This window comes from Solea solea, chromosome 15, assembly GCF_958295425.1.
Source record: "Solea solea chromosome 15, fSolSol10.1, whole genome shotgun sequence".
Taxonomy (NCBI): domain Eukaryota; kingdom Metazoa; phylum Chordata; class Actinopteri; order Pleuronectiformes; family Soleidae; genus Solea; species Solea solea.
The window spans coordinates 1,746,758-1,762,070 of NC_081148.1; positions in this window are offsets into that span (position 1 = coordinate 1,746,758).

Sequence of the window (15,313 nt, forward strand, 5' to 3'; positions counted from 1 at the left end):
TAATGCCAGGTAACGTTCTAGTTTGCTGTGAGTTTTCTTGACTTTTCCCACTCGGTGATATCATTGTCCTTTTGTTTGCTGATCATTTGGTTGGGCCAGATATTTTGGGGGGTGTTTTGAGGCAGGGGAGGGTCGTTGGTGGTGGTCAGCCTCCAGACCAGCTGGCTGAGGCCACTCCTCTCTATGTTGCCCTCTTGGCTTTGTAATGCTTGGTGGTGGTATGAGGCGGGGTCACAAGTTTGGAGGTGTTTATAGAATGAGATGGCTCTGTTCTGGATGTCAATAAGGAGCGGGACCTGGGGGGTATTCCATCAACGTAGCTAAGAATTGCCAGACTTAGGTGTAAGCTTGAAGCTTGACTAATATCTTTTCCTCTTGCTTTTCGGCATTTTTCACAGTTTCCGCGCTCGACTAGAATGGGCTTTTTATTTTCCCTGTGGGCGTGCACAAGTTAAGGCTTAACAGGTGAGGCTTGACTAAGCGTCAAGTGGAGCCAGCTGATTTCACTTGATGGAACGACTTGGAGCTAGATTGGGAAGTGGAGCTTAGTCAAGCTTCAAGCTTACACCTAAGTCTGGCAATTGTTAGCTACGTTGATGAATACCCCCCTGGTCCAGTTCAGCTCTCCATGCATTATTTGGTGTTTTTCTCTGGACTCTAAGAATGTTTTGGCTGAATTCAGTGTGGAAGTGTGACGGAGTGACATCGTAACTAATGGCACACACACACACACACACGCCGCCACACACTCGCTGATAGAGCGCACAGACAGACGCATACACATACATATTTGTAGACCGTCAAGGGTGCACACTTGCCGCTCCTACATCATCATTCTATTAACAATTAACTTGGTTCAAACTTACTTACCCCTCATCCTCAGTTTGCGTCTGCAGCATTCCAAACATTGTTCACATCAGTGGCACACTTAAATGATGACGATGGCGGGACGCTTAGAGTGACGTCACTATTGTTTGTAGTTCTATTAATTATCTATTAATTTTGTTTATTAAAGGTGGGGGCAATGTTTATTGTGGCACGGTTAATTTGGGGAAATATTTTGGCTTTGTTTATTATAATAATCATGCTTGTGTTCATTTATTGTGTTTTTGGGATAATTGATGTTTGGATGGGAGGGGCAGAAGACATGTATAAAGAGTGGTCTACCTCCCACTCAGGCAGAGTATATTGTGTTAAGAAGGAGGTAACACCTATTTTTGCTCACTGCTATTTTGAATTACTTTTGGAAATAGCACTTTGGGACATTTCATGTTTTTCTTCGATTTTCACCTGTAAATATTTTTTCACTATGCATCTTGGTTTGGGCAAATAAACGGAGAGAAAAACAATATCAGTCGACTACGCCATCATCTTTGGTCTATTAAGGAGTTGCAGCAGAACCTCGTGACAGGAAGGTTTCAATTTGATGTTTGTCCCAATTAGAAAAGTCTTGGTTTGTTAATGGACCCCATATTTCACTACCATATAATGCAATTGGTTGGATTACTGTTTAAAACATTTTGAGCCAGATTGGGATTGGAATATTAATTTTATTGGATTTTCGTATTGCATAAAATGCCCGTCTTGCTTTTTCTCTCAGCCGGTTTATTGCAGCATTGTAGACGTCATTTTTAATCCTAGTTATGTGTATGTGTATGTGTATGTGTTTGTGTTTATGTTTGTGTATGTGTTTATGTTTATGTTTATGTTTGGGTAGGTGTATTTGTATGTGTATTTGTATGTGTTTGTGTTTATGTTTATGTTTATGTTTGTGTATGTGTATGTGTATGTGTATGTGTATGTGTTTATGTTTGTGTATGTGTTTGTGTTTGTGTATGTGTATGTGTTTATGTTTATGTTTGTGTATGTGTATGTGTATGTGTTTATGTTTGTGTATGTGTATGTGTTTGTGTTTGGGTATGTGTATTTGTATGTGTTTATGTTTATGTTTATGTTTATGTTTGTGTATGTGTTTATGTTTGTGTATGTGTTTGTGTTTGTGTATGTGTATGTGTATGTGTTTGTGTTTATGTTTGTGTATGTGTTTATGTTTATGTTTGTGTTTGGGTATGTGTATTTGTATGTGTTTGTGTTTATGTTTATGTTTATGTTTATGTTTGTGTATGTGTATGTGTATGTGTTTATGTTTGTGTATGTGTTTGTGTTTGTGTTTGTGTATGTGTATGTGTTTATGTTTATGTTTGTGTATGTGTATGTGTTTATGTTTGTGTATGTGTATGTGTTTGTGTTTGGGTATGTGTATTTGTATGTGTTTGTGTTTATGTTTATGTTTGTGTATGTGTATGTGTATGTGTATGTGTTTATGTTTGTGTATATGTATATGTATGTGTTTATGTTTGTGTATGTGTTTGTGTTTGTGTATGTGTATGTGTATGTGTTTGTGTTTATGTTTGTGTATGTGTTTATGTTTGTGTTTGGGTATGTGTATTTGTATGTGTTTGTGTTTATGTTTATGTTTGTGTATGTGTATGTGTTTATGTTTGTGTATGTGTTTGTGTATGTGTATGTGTTTGTTTATGTTTATGTTTATGTTTGTGTATGTGTATGTGTATGTGTTTGTGTATGTGTTTGTGTATGTGTTTATGTTTGTGTATGTGTTTGTGTATGTGTATGTGTTTGTGTATGTGTATGTGTATGTGTATGTGTTTGTGTATGTGTATGTGTATGTGTTTGTGTATGTGTTTTTGTATGTGTATGTGTTTGTGTATGTTTGTGTTTGTGTATGTGTTTTTGTATGTGTTTTTGTATGTGTATGTGTATGTGTATGTGTATGTGTATGTTTATGTATGTGTATGTTTATGTTTGTGTTTGTGTTTGTGTTTGTGTATGTGTATGTGTATGTGTTAATGTTTGTTTGTGTATGTGTATGTGTGCTCAGTGTGAACTGGGGTCTGTTTCTCTCACTCTGAAACACCATGATTAGTTTTCTTCTTGTTGACTGACAGAATTGTTGAAGGTGGTCTAGGAGCTGTTGTAGTCCCTCTTCAGGTCTAGGAGCTGTTGTGGTCCCTCTTCAGGTCTAGGAGTTGTTGTAGTCCCTCCTCAGGTCTAGGAGCTGTTGTAGTCCCTCCTCAGGTCTAGGAGCTGTTGTGGTCCCTTTTCAGGTCTAGGAGCTGTTATATTCCCTCTTCAGGTGTTGTGGTCCCTCCTCAGGTCTAGGAGCTGTTGTAGTCTCTCCTCAGGTCTAGGAGCTGTTTTAGTCCCTCTTCAGGTCTAGGAGCTGTTGTAGTCCCTCTTCAGGTCTAGGAGCTGTTGTAGTCCCTCTTCAGCTGTTGTAGTCCCTCTTCAGGTCTAGGAGCTGTTGTAGTCCCTATTCAGGTCTAAGAGCTGTTGTAGTCCCTCCTCAGGTCTAAGAGCTGTTGTAGTCCCTCCTCAGGTCTAGGAGCTGTTGTAGTCGCTCTTCAGCTGATGTAGTCCCTCTTCGGGTCTAGGAGCTGTTGTAGTCCCTCCTCAGGTTTAGGAGCTGTTGTAGTCCCTCTTCAGGTGTTGTGGTCCCTCCTCAGGTCTAGGAGCTGTTGTAGTCCCTCTTCAGGTGTTGTGGTCCCTCCTCAGGTCACGGAGCTGTTGTAGTCCCTCAGCAGCACTAGATCATGTGCGTACCAGAGACATTTGATGTGTGTGTTGTTCAGGAAGACGCCTGGAGTTGACGACTCATGTAATGTTTTTGCTCGTTGATTTATGTAGATGTTGAAAAGGGTTGGTCTCAGACTGTTTCCTTGCATTACTCCTCAGTTCTGGCAAAAAAAGTCTGTTCTTTTGTCTTGGACTTTGACTGCACACTTATTGTTACAGTACATTGTTTTGATGATGTCGTAGGTTTTTCTGTAATAATTGGAGCAGGACGCCCTTGTGCCAGTTTGAGTCAAATGCTTTTTCAAAGTCTACAAAACGGGAAGATATTTTAGATTTGTTTTGATTTAAATGTTTCTCTATAAGTGTGTGTGTGTAGCGTGTGGTTCTATGGTTGTGTATGAATCCAGTTTGACTCTGTCTGAGTATATTGTGATCAGCGAGCTATTGCTGTGATCTGCTGTTGATCATTGAGCAGAACATCTTCCCCAGGTTGCTGCTGACACATATCCCTCTGTAGTTGTTAGGGTCTAATTTATCTCCATGTTTATGTTTGTGTATGTGTATGTGTTTATGTTTGTGTATGTGTATGTGTTTGTGTTTGGGTATGTGTATTTGTATGTGTTTGTGTTTATGTTTATGTTTGTGTATGTGTATGTGTATGTGTATGTGTTTATGTTTGTGTATATGTATATGTATGTGTATGTGTATGTGTTTATGTTTGTGTATGTGTTTGTGTTTGTGTATGTGTATGTGTATGTGTTTGTGTTTATGTTTGTGTATGTGTTTATGTTTGTGTTTGGGTATGTGTATTTGTATGTGTTTGTGTTTATGTTTATGTTTGTGTATGTGTATGTGTTTATGTTTGTGTATGTGTTTGTGTATGTGTATGTGTTTGTTTATGTTTATGTTTATGTTTGTGTATGTGTATGTGTATGTGTTTGTGTATGTGTTTGTGTATGTGTTTATGTTTGTGTATGTGTTTGTGTATGTGTATGTGTTTGTGTATGTGTATGTGTATGTGTATGTGTTTGTGTATGTGTATGTGTATGTGTTTGTGTATGTGTTTTTGTATGTGTATGTGTTTGTGTATGTTTGTGTTTGTGTATGTGTTTTTGTATGTGTTTTTGTATGTGTATGTGTATGTGTATGTGTATGTGTATGTTTATGTATGTGTATGTTTATGTTTGTGTTTGTGTTTGTGTTTGTGTATGTGTATGTGTATGTGTTAATGTTTGTTTGTGTATGTGTATGTGTGCTCAGTGTGAACTGGGGTCTGTTTCTCTCACTCTGAAACACCATGATTAGTTTTCTTCTTGTTGACTGACAGAATTGTTGAAGGTGGTCTAGGAGCTGTTGTAGTCCCTCTTCAGGTCTAGGAGCTGTTGTGGTCCCTCTTCAGGTCTAGGAGTTGTTGTAGTCCCTCCTCAGGTCTAGGAGCTGTTGTAGTCCCTCCTCAGGTCTAGGAGCTGTTGTGGTCCCTTTTCAGGTCTAGGAGCTGTTATATTCCCTCTTCAGGTGTTGTGGTCCCTCCTCAGGTCTAGGAGCTGTTGTAGTCTCTCCTCAGGTCTAGGAGCTGTTTTAGTCCCTCTTCAGGTCTAGGAGCTGTTGTAGTCCCTCTTCAGGTCTAGGAGCTGTTGTAGTCCCTCTTCAGCTGTTGTAGTCCCTCTTCAGGTCTAGGAGCTGTTGTAGTCCCTATTCAGGTCTAAGAGCTGTTGTAGTCCCTCCTCAGGTCTAAGAGCTGTTGTAGTCCCTCCTCAGGTCTAGGAGCTGTTGTAGTCGCTCTTCAGCTGATGTAGTCCCTCTTCGGGTCTAGGAGCTGTTGTAGTCCCTCCTCAGGTCTAGGAGCTGTTGTGGTCCCTCTTCAGGTCTAGGAGCTGTTGTGGTCCCTCCTCAGGTCTAGGAGCTGTTGTGGTCCCTCCTCAGGTCTAGGAGCTGTTGTTGTCCCTCTTCAGCTGTTGTAGTCCCTCTTCAGGTCTAGGAGCTGTTGTAGTCCCTCCTCAGGTCACGGAGCTGTTGTTGTCCCTCTTCAGCTGTTGTAGTCCCTCTTCAGGTCTAGGAGCTGTTGTAGTCCCTCCTCAGGTCACGGAGCTGTTGTAGTCCCTCTTCAGGTGTTGTGGTCCCTCCTCAGGTCTAGGAGCTGTTGTAGTCCCTCTTCAGGTGTTGTGGTCCCTCCTCAGGTTTAGGAGCTGTTGTAGTCCCTCTTCAGGTGTTGTGGTCCCTCCTCAGGTCTAGGAGCTGTTGTAGTCCCTCTTCAGGTGTTGTGGTCCCTCCTCAGGTCACGGAGCTGTTGTAGTCCCTCAGCAGCACTAGATCATGTGCGTACCAGAGACATTTGATGTGTGTGTTGTTCAGGAAGAGGCCTGGAGTTGACGACTCATGTAATGTTTTTGCTCGTTGATTTATGTAGATGTTGAAAAGGGTTGGTCTCAGACTGTTTCCTTGCATTACTCCTCAGTTCTGGCAAAAAAAGTCTGTTCTTTTGTCTTGGACTTTGACTGCACACTTATTGTTACAGTACATTGTTTTGATGATGTCGTAGGTTTTTCTGTAATAATTGGAGCAGGACGCCCTTGTGCCAGTTTGAGTCAAATGCTTTTTCAAAGTCTACAAAACGGGAAGATATTTTAGATTTGTTTTGATTTAAATGTTTCTCTATAAGTGTGTGTGTGTAGCGTGTGGTTCTATGGTTGTGTATGAATCCAGTTTGACTCTGTCTGAGTATATTGTGATCAGCGAGCTATTGCTGTGATCTGCTGTTGATCATTGAGCAGAACATCTTCCCCAGGTTGCTGCTGACACATATCCCTCTGTAGTTGTTAGGGTCTAATTTATCTCCATTTTTGTAGATGGCCGTTATTAGTCCCTGGCTCCAGATGTCGGGACAATGTCCCCCACTCAACACCATGTTGAATCATTTCAACAGTGCCGTGTGGAGTTGGCTGTCTGCATATTTGATTATTTGGTTGAATATTCCGTCAACACCACAGGCTTTTTCTGCTTTCATGAAGTTCTGTTTCTGTTCTAGGGAAATCTAGAGGCTTTTGTTGGTCTTTTATGATCGGTTCTAAGATTTGTAGTTTTTTGGAGATATCCTTTTGGGCTGGGTTAAGTGTGATTGTACTGTACATTTTTTGGACAGCCGATTCTTCTTTGTCAGGTTTGTTGAGTTGTTTCCCGTTTTTCCAGAATTTACTGGAATCTATCGCTTCTTCCATTTCGGTGAGTTGTTGTTTGATGTGTTGTGTTTTCTTTGATCTGATGGTGTGGTGATATTGTTTGCCAGTATTGATGTCTTATCTCCTGGTTGTCTGGTTCTCTATGCTTTTGGTTTGATAGTTTCTTAAGTGTTTTTCTGAGGTTTATGAGTCAAACCACTTGTTTTTGGTAGGTTTTTTGTTTGTGGATTTTGCTGCTTTCTTTAAGTTTGATAGTGTAGCCAGATGATCAAAGATTAGGTTTCTATCCCTCACGGCTGGATTCATTCCTTCTTTGTTATGTAGATATGTTTGAGTGAGGAATGTGTTTATCACTGAATGAACTATGTTGTTGCCAAATACATGTTGGTCCTGGTCTTGGCTGTTTTCAGTCCATCTATAGGGTTGTTCAGTGTTATGTAGTTTGTTGTCCTCTTCTATTGTGTAGCGTGTTTTGTTGTGTTTTAGGTACAGGGTGATGTTGTTGTGGTTTGATGGGGGGTCAGAGGACTGACTGTAAAGGCTCTGATGTGATCAGGCTCTATGTCTGTTATCATGTAGTCGACGGTGCTGCTGTGTGTGTATCTCCCATACGAGTCTCCTCGTAAGTCTACCATTAACTATGTACAGTCCTAGTGGCAGTCTGAGAGTGAGAGTGTGTATGTGTGTATGTGAGTAGTTGAATATCTGTTTTTCGTTTTGATCGCTCGATTGTTTTTGATTGATTAATTAATTGATTGGTTAATTAATTGATTAATCACTTAATTGTTTGCTTGTGATATTTATATTTATTAGTTATATTTATTATTCATCCATACCTCTACATTTGTCAGTAACTTATTTTATGTTAAATGGAAAAAATAATGTTGTGTTAAAAAGTCAAAAAAAAAGTCTCACACACACTCTCTCTCTCTCACACACACACACACACATACACACTCTCTCTCTCTCACACACTCTCTCTCTCTCACACACACACACACACATACACACTCTCTCTCTCTCACACACTCTCTCTCTCTCACACACACACACACTCTCTCTCTCACACACTCTCTCTCTTTCTCTCTCACACACACACTCTCTCTCTCTCACACACACACTCTCTCTCTCTCACACACACACTCTCTCTCTCTCACACACTCTCTCTCTTTCTCTCTCACACACACAGTTTTTGAGAAAACCATTTTCTTTTTTGTCAGTGTGAGTGTGTTTATGAATCTTTATTTTATCCCTTGTTGCTATCAGGGCTGTTTTTGTGTGTGTGTGTGAGCATGTGTGTGTAATTGTTTGTGAGGGGCAGCGTGCTCTGTGTGGCACAATGCCGGTGGCGGAGGCTGCACCTGCGGAGTTTGAGAAGCTGACTCGCAGACATGCGATCAAGCTTTTCCCCGCAGTGCAGTGCTCGGTGGAGGAGGCAGGGCTGGCTGTGGGAGAGGTTGTCGGTTGTGACAGCGTGAAGTCTGGCTCACTTGAAGTCTGTCAAGAAAGTCTGGTGTTTCTTGACAGTACGGCTAAGGTTGGCGAGGTGGTGGAGAGGGGAGTAGTTATCCGAGACACCTTCACTCCCGTCTCCCCTCTCGTTAACCCTGCTACAAAAATAATGATCTCAAAGGCTCCCCCATTCATTAAGAATGAATTGTTAGTGAAGGAGCTCTCTAGATATGGACACATCGTATCCCCAATCAGGATGGTTTCACTGGGATGTAAATCTCCAAAACTCAAGCATGTTGTGTGTCACAGGAGACAGGTTTTTATGATCCTTAAAGAAAGAAACACTGATCTGAGACTGTCTTTCTCATTTAAAGGTGATGGTTTTAATTATGTGGTTTTCGTTTCCTCGGAAATGATGAAATGTTTTGGTTGTGGGGGCGAGGGGCATTTGGTTCGCTCTTGCCCGAGGGATGGCGGAGCGCCGCAGGCTGCTCCGGGGGGAGATCCGCCCGATGCGGCGGCTTCTGGTGGAGATCCGCCCGTTGTGGTGGCTTCTGGTGGAGATCTGCCCGTTGCGGTGGCTTCTGGTGGGGATCCGCCCGTTGCTGCTGCTTCTGGTGGAGATCCGCCCGTTGTGGTGGCTTCTGGTGGAGATCCGCCCGTTGCTGCGGGTGCGGGGGGAGATCCGCTCGCGATTATTACCGTGTGGGGCACTCCCGTTGTTGCCGCAAGGCCGTTTTTTCTGCTCCGGTCGGGCTGTCCGTCGAGGGGAATCCTCCCGCGGCGTGCTTACTGAGACTCTGACTCCTGAAGCAATCATTTCGAATACAACTGAAGACATGGTTGAAAGTGACATGGTTGAACAGATGATGGAGGAGGATATGTCAGATGACGATCTCCTCAAAATATCACTTTGAACTTTGAACTTTGAATCTGGAAAAAAGAACAGTAAAGTAAAGAAAACGAGTTCCCAGACTGAGTCCACTGAGTCAGAGAGTGGTATTCTCCTGACTCAGCTGGACTCTCAGGGTAAATACCCTCCAGAGAGAATTAAAGCCTTCCTGGAGCAAACTAAAGGAGCCAGGCTGCCTAATGTAGGTGAGGTCTTTCCTGACCTACAATTATTTATTAATTCAGCCAGGCCGCTCACCAGAAAGAGCTGTGGGGAGGAGGTTTTAACAGAGCAGGAAATATTTAGATTAAAAAAGTTAATACTGAAGGTAAAAACCCAAATCAAGAATGATGAGGATTTCTAGATGTTTTTACCTTCTATTGACGGCTCTTTTTACTGCTGTTCTTTTTTTAATCTATGTGTGATTTTAACATCAGCACCTTAAACCTGAACGGGGCCAGGTCTGCAGACTTTAGCAGACTCCACGGCAAATCGAGGGCTTTTAGACTCCCTCAAGTCAAAAAAATCGGCCATAGCCAACCTGCTGGGCATCTCAGCACAGGGGGCTCTGGTCAGGTCTAAGTTCATGAACATCACACAGATGGACGCCCCATCTCGCTTCTTTGGGCTGGAGTGGAAAAATGGACAAAGGAAGACCATTCATTCTTTACGAACGGGTAGCGGCTCCCAAGTCTCAGATTCGTCTGAGATTAGGAAGTATGCTGCCAAGTTTTACAGAAAACTCTTTAAGAGTGAGTGGACACATAATCCAGATGTGCACAGTAGCTTCCTCAGCGGTCTCCCTCAGGACAGCGAGGCTGACAACAGCGAGCTGGCAGCAGAGGTGACGCTGCAGGAGCTCCACACTGCCACTATGAGCCTGCAGAGTGGCAGAGCTCCTGGCATGGACGGCCTTCCTGCAGATTTTCTGGTCCACATTAGGACCAGATCTACTAGAGGTGATTAACGTAAGCCTGAAGACCAGCAGACTGCCTCTGAGCTGCAGGAGGGCCGCAATAACCCTGCTGCCAAAAAAGGGAGACCTGCAAGAACTGAAACACTGGAGGCCGGTCTCATTGCTGTGCACAGATTATAAGATCCTGTCCAAAGCTCTGGCCCTTAGACTGAGAGAGGTGATGGCGTCCATCATCCACCCTGACCAGACCTACTGTGTGCCCGGCAGGCTCATCGGTGACAATGTCACTTTAATTCGAGATGTCTTGGAGCTCTCCAGTTCATTGGGTATTGAGACTGGTCTGATTTCAATAGACCAAGAAAAGGCTTTCGACCGGGTTGAACACCAGTACCTGTGGCAGACTCTGGCTGCTTTTGGGTTCAGCCCTGGCGTCATAGCCATGGTCCGGGTTCTCTTTAGTGACATTGCGAGCGTTCTGAAAATTAACGGCGGGCTGAGCGCACCTTTTGAGATCCAGAGAGGGGTAAGGCAGGGCTGCTCTCTCTCTGGGATGTTATATTCAATAGCCATCGAGCCTCTGCTCCACAAACTCAGAGCTAAGTTTACAGGTGTGTGTTTCCCCCAGTGTCCCGTGTCTTTTAAACTGTCTGTGTACGCAGATGATGTCATTGTTTTAGTGAAGTCACAAAAAGATATTGACATTTTAAATAACACTGTGAAAGACTTTGGTTTTATCTCATCTGCTCGAGTGAACTGGGGGAAAAGCGAGGCTCTGATGGCTGGAGGGGAGCTGGGGAGTCGGCTGGGGCTGCCTGGTGGCCTACAGTGGAAAAAGGGAGGTCTCAGATACCTTGGGGTCTTCCTGGGGGATGAGACCAATAAAAATAAGAACTGGGACAATGTCCTAGAGCTTGTCAAGGGTCGGCTGGAGAAGTGGAGGTGGCTACTCCCAAAAATGTCGTATAGAGGCCGAACCTTGATAGCAAACAACCTGGTCTCATCCTCCCTGTGGCACCGGCTGGCCTGCGTCGATCCTCCGGTTTCTCTCCTGTCAAAAATTCAGTCTGTTTTAGTTGATTTTATTTGGGACAAGTTGCACTGGGTCCCACAGAGTGTCCTGTTTTTACCTAAAGAAGAGGGGGGGCAAGGCCTGGTCCATCTGGCCAGCAGGGGCGCGGCTTTCCGCCTCCAGTTTATTCAAAGACTGCTGACCGGGCCAAAGGACACTCTGTGGAGACCCCTGTCCCGCTGCATTCTGCAGGGTTTTAAAGGCCTTGGTCAAGATTTTAATTTGTTTTAGTGAACATACCAAACATGAGCACATCTCCTTTACCAGCTTTTTATAAAAGTGTTTTTAGAGTGTGGAACCTGCTAAAGAAAGAGAGGAGAGAGCAGACGGACTCCCTGTACTGGATCCTCCAGGAGCCGGTCCTGTGGGGGACCCGTCTGGACCTTCCCAGCTGGGCAGGTCAGAGTCTGACCACAAGGCTGCAGACTGCGGGGATTGTTACTCTGGGACAGGTGGTGGCACTGACTGGGCCCGGATGGATGACCCCTCTGGACCCGCTGCCCAGCTGGGACTAACGTCAGTGAGGGTCACACAGAAACTCCTGGAACACTGGAAGCAGAGACTCACAGGACACGACCGCCTGCTTTTAAACTCCTCTTTTAATCAAACAGTGACGGATGACGATCCTTTTCCTGCCGTTTTCCTGGCATCGGATTTTAAAGACTGCTCTGGGATTTTAATGGAACAGACACACCTCGCACCACTGGATGGTACCACAGGAGAACTTTTTTACAGAATGATGGTGAAGGCAATAAACCGGACAAAAGACCTGACACCCCATGGAGGAGATATCTGCAACTGGCTCCTGCAGCCAGACCGGAGTGGAGGTCCTTCTACAAACCTCCACTCTCATGCAGTCATGCAGACCTTCACTGGAGAGTCCTCCATGGGGTCGTCGCAGTGAACTCCTTTGTGTCCAATATAAACCCGGCAGTAGAGGACAAGTGCCCCTACTGCGACCAAAGAGAGACTGTGTTTCACTGTTTTTATGAGTGTCTTCGTCTTTTACCCTTGTTTCTGTTTTTACAAACTGTTTTTACCAAATGTGGAGAGGTTTTTACCAAGCAGCTTTTTATTCTGGGTTTTAAATACACACGCCAACACAAGGACAAATGCCAGCTTTTAAACTTTGTTTTAGGGCAGGCCAAGATGGCGGTGTATTTTAGCCGAAGGAGAAAGATGGAGGATGGTTTTATTGTTGAACCTGTCACTGTGTGTATCAATATGATCAAGTCCAGATTCCTCATTGATTTTAACTATTTCAAAGCAGCAGGAGATCTGGACTCTTTCCAGCAGGTTTGGTGTTTTAATCAGGCGTTGTGTTCAGTGGAAAACCACACACTGCAGTTGGGAGAAGTTTTTATTTATTTATTTATCTATTTAAGAGTGTAATGTTCATATACATTACATTTAGATGATTTTTGAAAAGAGAACAGAAAAATAAAGTTGATTCAAAAATCAAAATCTCTCTCTCTCTCACACACACACTCTCTCTCTCTCTCTCACACACACACACCCTCTCTCTCTCTCTCACACTCACACACACACACACACACACACTCTCTCTCTCTCACACACTCATTCTCTCTCTCTCTCACACACACACTCTCTCTCTCTCACACCAAAGTCCAGAGATAAAATCAGTGATTTTAGCTGCTGCTCCTCTGCTGCCTCATGTGGTCACTTTGTGTCACTGACGTCAATCTGAACGTTGGAAGAGACAAAATCAGACATTTGAATTTAGTGATGGAGGCATGTGTGTGTGCAGTAGCGTACCGTGGGGTTTCAGTCAGGGTCTTCAGTAAAAAAAAACAAAAAAACACGCAAAAACACAAGCACATACAAAACACACACTATTATGCACTATATTCACGAGACAGTTGATCTGCAACAACCATAGCGCACACGCACACCACTGTGCATCTATAGGCTACTGCATCATTACCACCACATCTTCCCTTATGTCACTCAGCAAACGCAGTTTCACAAGCCACCATATGACACAAAAACAAGCTTCCACATAAGCATAGGCGTCAGCTACGCGGGGAACACGTCCACGGCACTATTTAAGGTCAACAGTTTTGTCCTCACCACTTCTAAAAAATGTTATACATTTATCATTAACACTCAAACTTCCCGTAAATGATGTACCTCTTGGGTGTAGGTCTTCCTCTTGAAATAATTTCCTTCTTTTCTCCAAACGATCGCCATGAAAAGTGCACACTTAGGAGATCAGAAACATGATGGATCGGTGGTGTTAATGCAGTGGCCATAGCTTACTTCAAAACCCGCCAAAGGTTCAAACGTCGTTGACGACAATAGCGGGGGCTAGCGCCAGACACATCACTGGGCCTGGGGCGTTCTGTCACTACGCATCACATTTTGATTGGCTGACGACACACGTCAGTCAAAGTTATAACCAAACAGGAAATGACCAGCAATACTACTAGAGCAGGTCCACGGAGCTATGATGCGTTTAATGACATCCAGGAAAATCCAGCTCAGCTTCACAAAAAATAACCATATTCTTTCTGGAAATATAATCATAACATACTGAAGACACACATTAATTTAGATTATAATAAAAATAAATAAATAAAAATAACAATATGATAATAATAATAATAATAATAATAATGATAATAATAATAATAAATACTTTTTGATATTGTCAGGGCCAGCAGAGAAGGCCCTGGTGGCCCACCACTGTGTGTGTGTGTGTGTGTGTGTGTGTGTGATGTTAAAATCACTGGTTTATTTGGGTTAAATTTAGTGTCAGGTTTGTTTTCAGTGCTCAGTGTGAAGTGAGAGCCAACGACTCATACTGTGAAACAAGAGTTTGTCACTTCAGGTTCAGGTGAATGCTCAGACTTCTTTTTTTTCTGTCAGCCGGGCTTTTATTTTGACAGTTGTAACAGAAAGTGATGTCATTTAACTGTGGCTCTGCAAACTCAAACTAACAACCACAATCTAACTTCAGTCCATAATTACAGAGAAACACAATCCAACCGTGGTGCTTTCAAAATAAAAGTCTGTTTCTGGATAGGATCCCCTATAGAGTTGCTGGGAGGGAAGATCTGTTTAATGAAGTATGAGGCCCATTCCGAGCTCAATTGCTGGATATGAAAGGTTGACAATATCTACCTCTGAACAATTTATTTATTTATTTTTTCTTAATTGTTTCAGGTACAGGATGTGTATGCTACTTGAAGTCCTAGGGACTTTTTTTGATTTTTTGTTGGTTTTTCAACATCACTTTTGTGGTGTTGGTCTGGCTTGATTTGTACATTGTTGCTGGACAGCAGTTTTTATTTTATTTTTTGTTTATGTTTGTTACAGAAAAAAAAGAAAAAAACCGATTGGGCAGACACTGAAAAAGGACAATTCACGTTATTTGTATTCATGTAACTGTAATAGTGTAACAGAACAACCATAGTGTTTTCAAAATAAAAGTGTGTTTCTGTTCATCCACACTATAGAACAACCCTGGTGTTTTCAAAATAAAAGTCTATTTCTGTTCATTCACACCAAAGAACAACCCTGGTGATTTCAAAATAAAAGTATGTTTCTGTTCATCCACACTAAAGAACAACCCTAGTGTTTTCAAAATAAAAGTCAGTTTCTGATCATCCACACTAAAGAACAACCCTGATGTTTTCAAAATAAAAGTCTATTTCTGTTCATTCACACCAAAGAACAACCCTGGTGTTTTCAAAATAAAAGTCAGTTTCTGTTCATTCACACCAAAGAACAACCATGGAGTTTTCAAAATAAAAGTCAGTTTCTGTTCATCCACACTAAAGAACAACCCTGGTATTTTCAAAATAAAAGTCTGTTTCTGTTCATCCACATCAAAGAACAACCCTGGTGTTTTCAAAATAAGTCAGTTTCTGTTCATCCACACTAAAGAACAACGCTGGAGTTTTCAAAATAAAAGTCAGTTTCTGTTCATCCACACTAAAGAACAACCATGGAGTTTTCAAAATAAAATTCAGTTTCTGTTCATCCACACTAAAGAACAACCATAGTGTTTTCAAATTAAAAGTACATTTCTGTTCATCCAGACTAAAGAACAACCCTGGAGTTTTCAAAATAAAAGTCTGTTTCTGTTCATTCACACCAAAGAACAACCCTGGTGTTTTCAAAATAAAAGTCTGTTTCTGTTCATCCACACCAAAGAACAACCCTGGAGTTTTCAAAATAAAAGTCAGTTT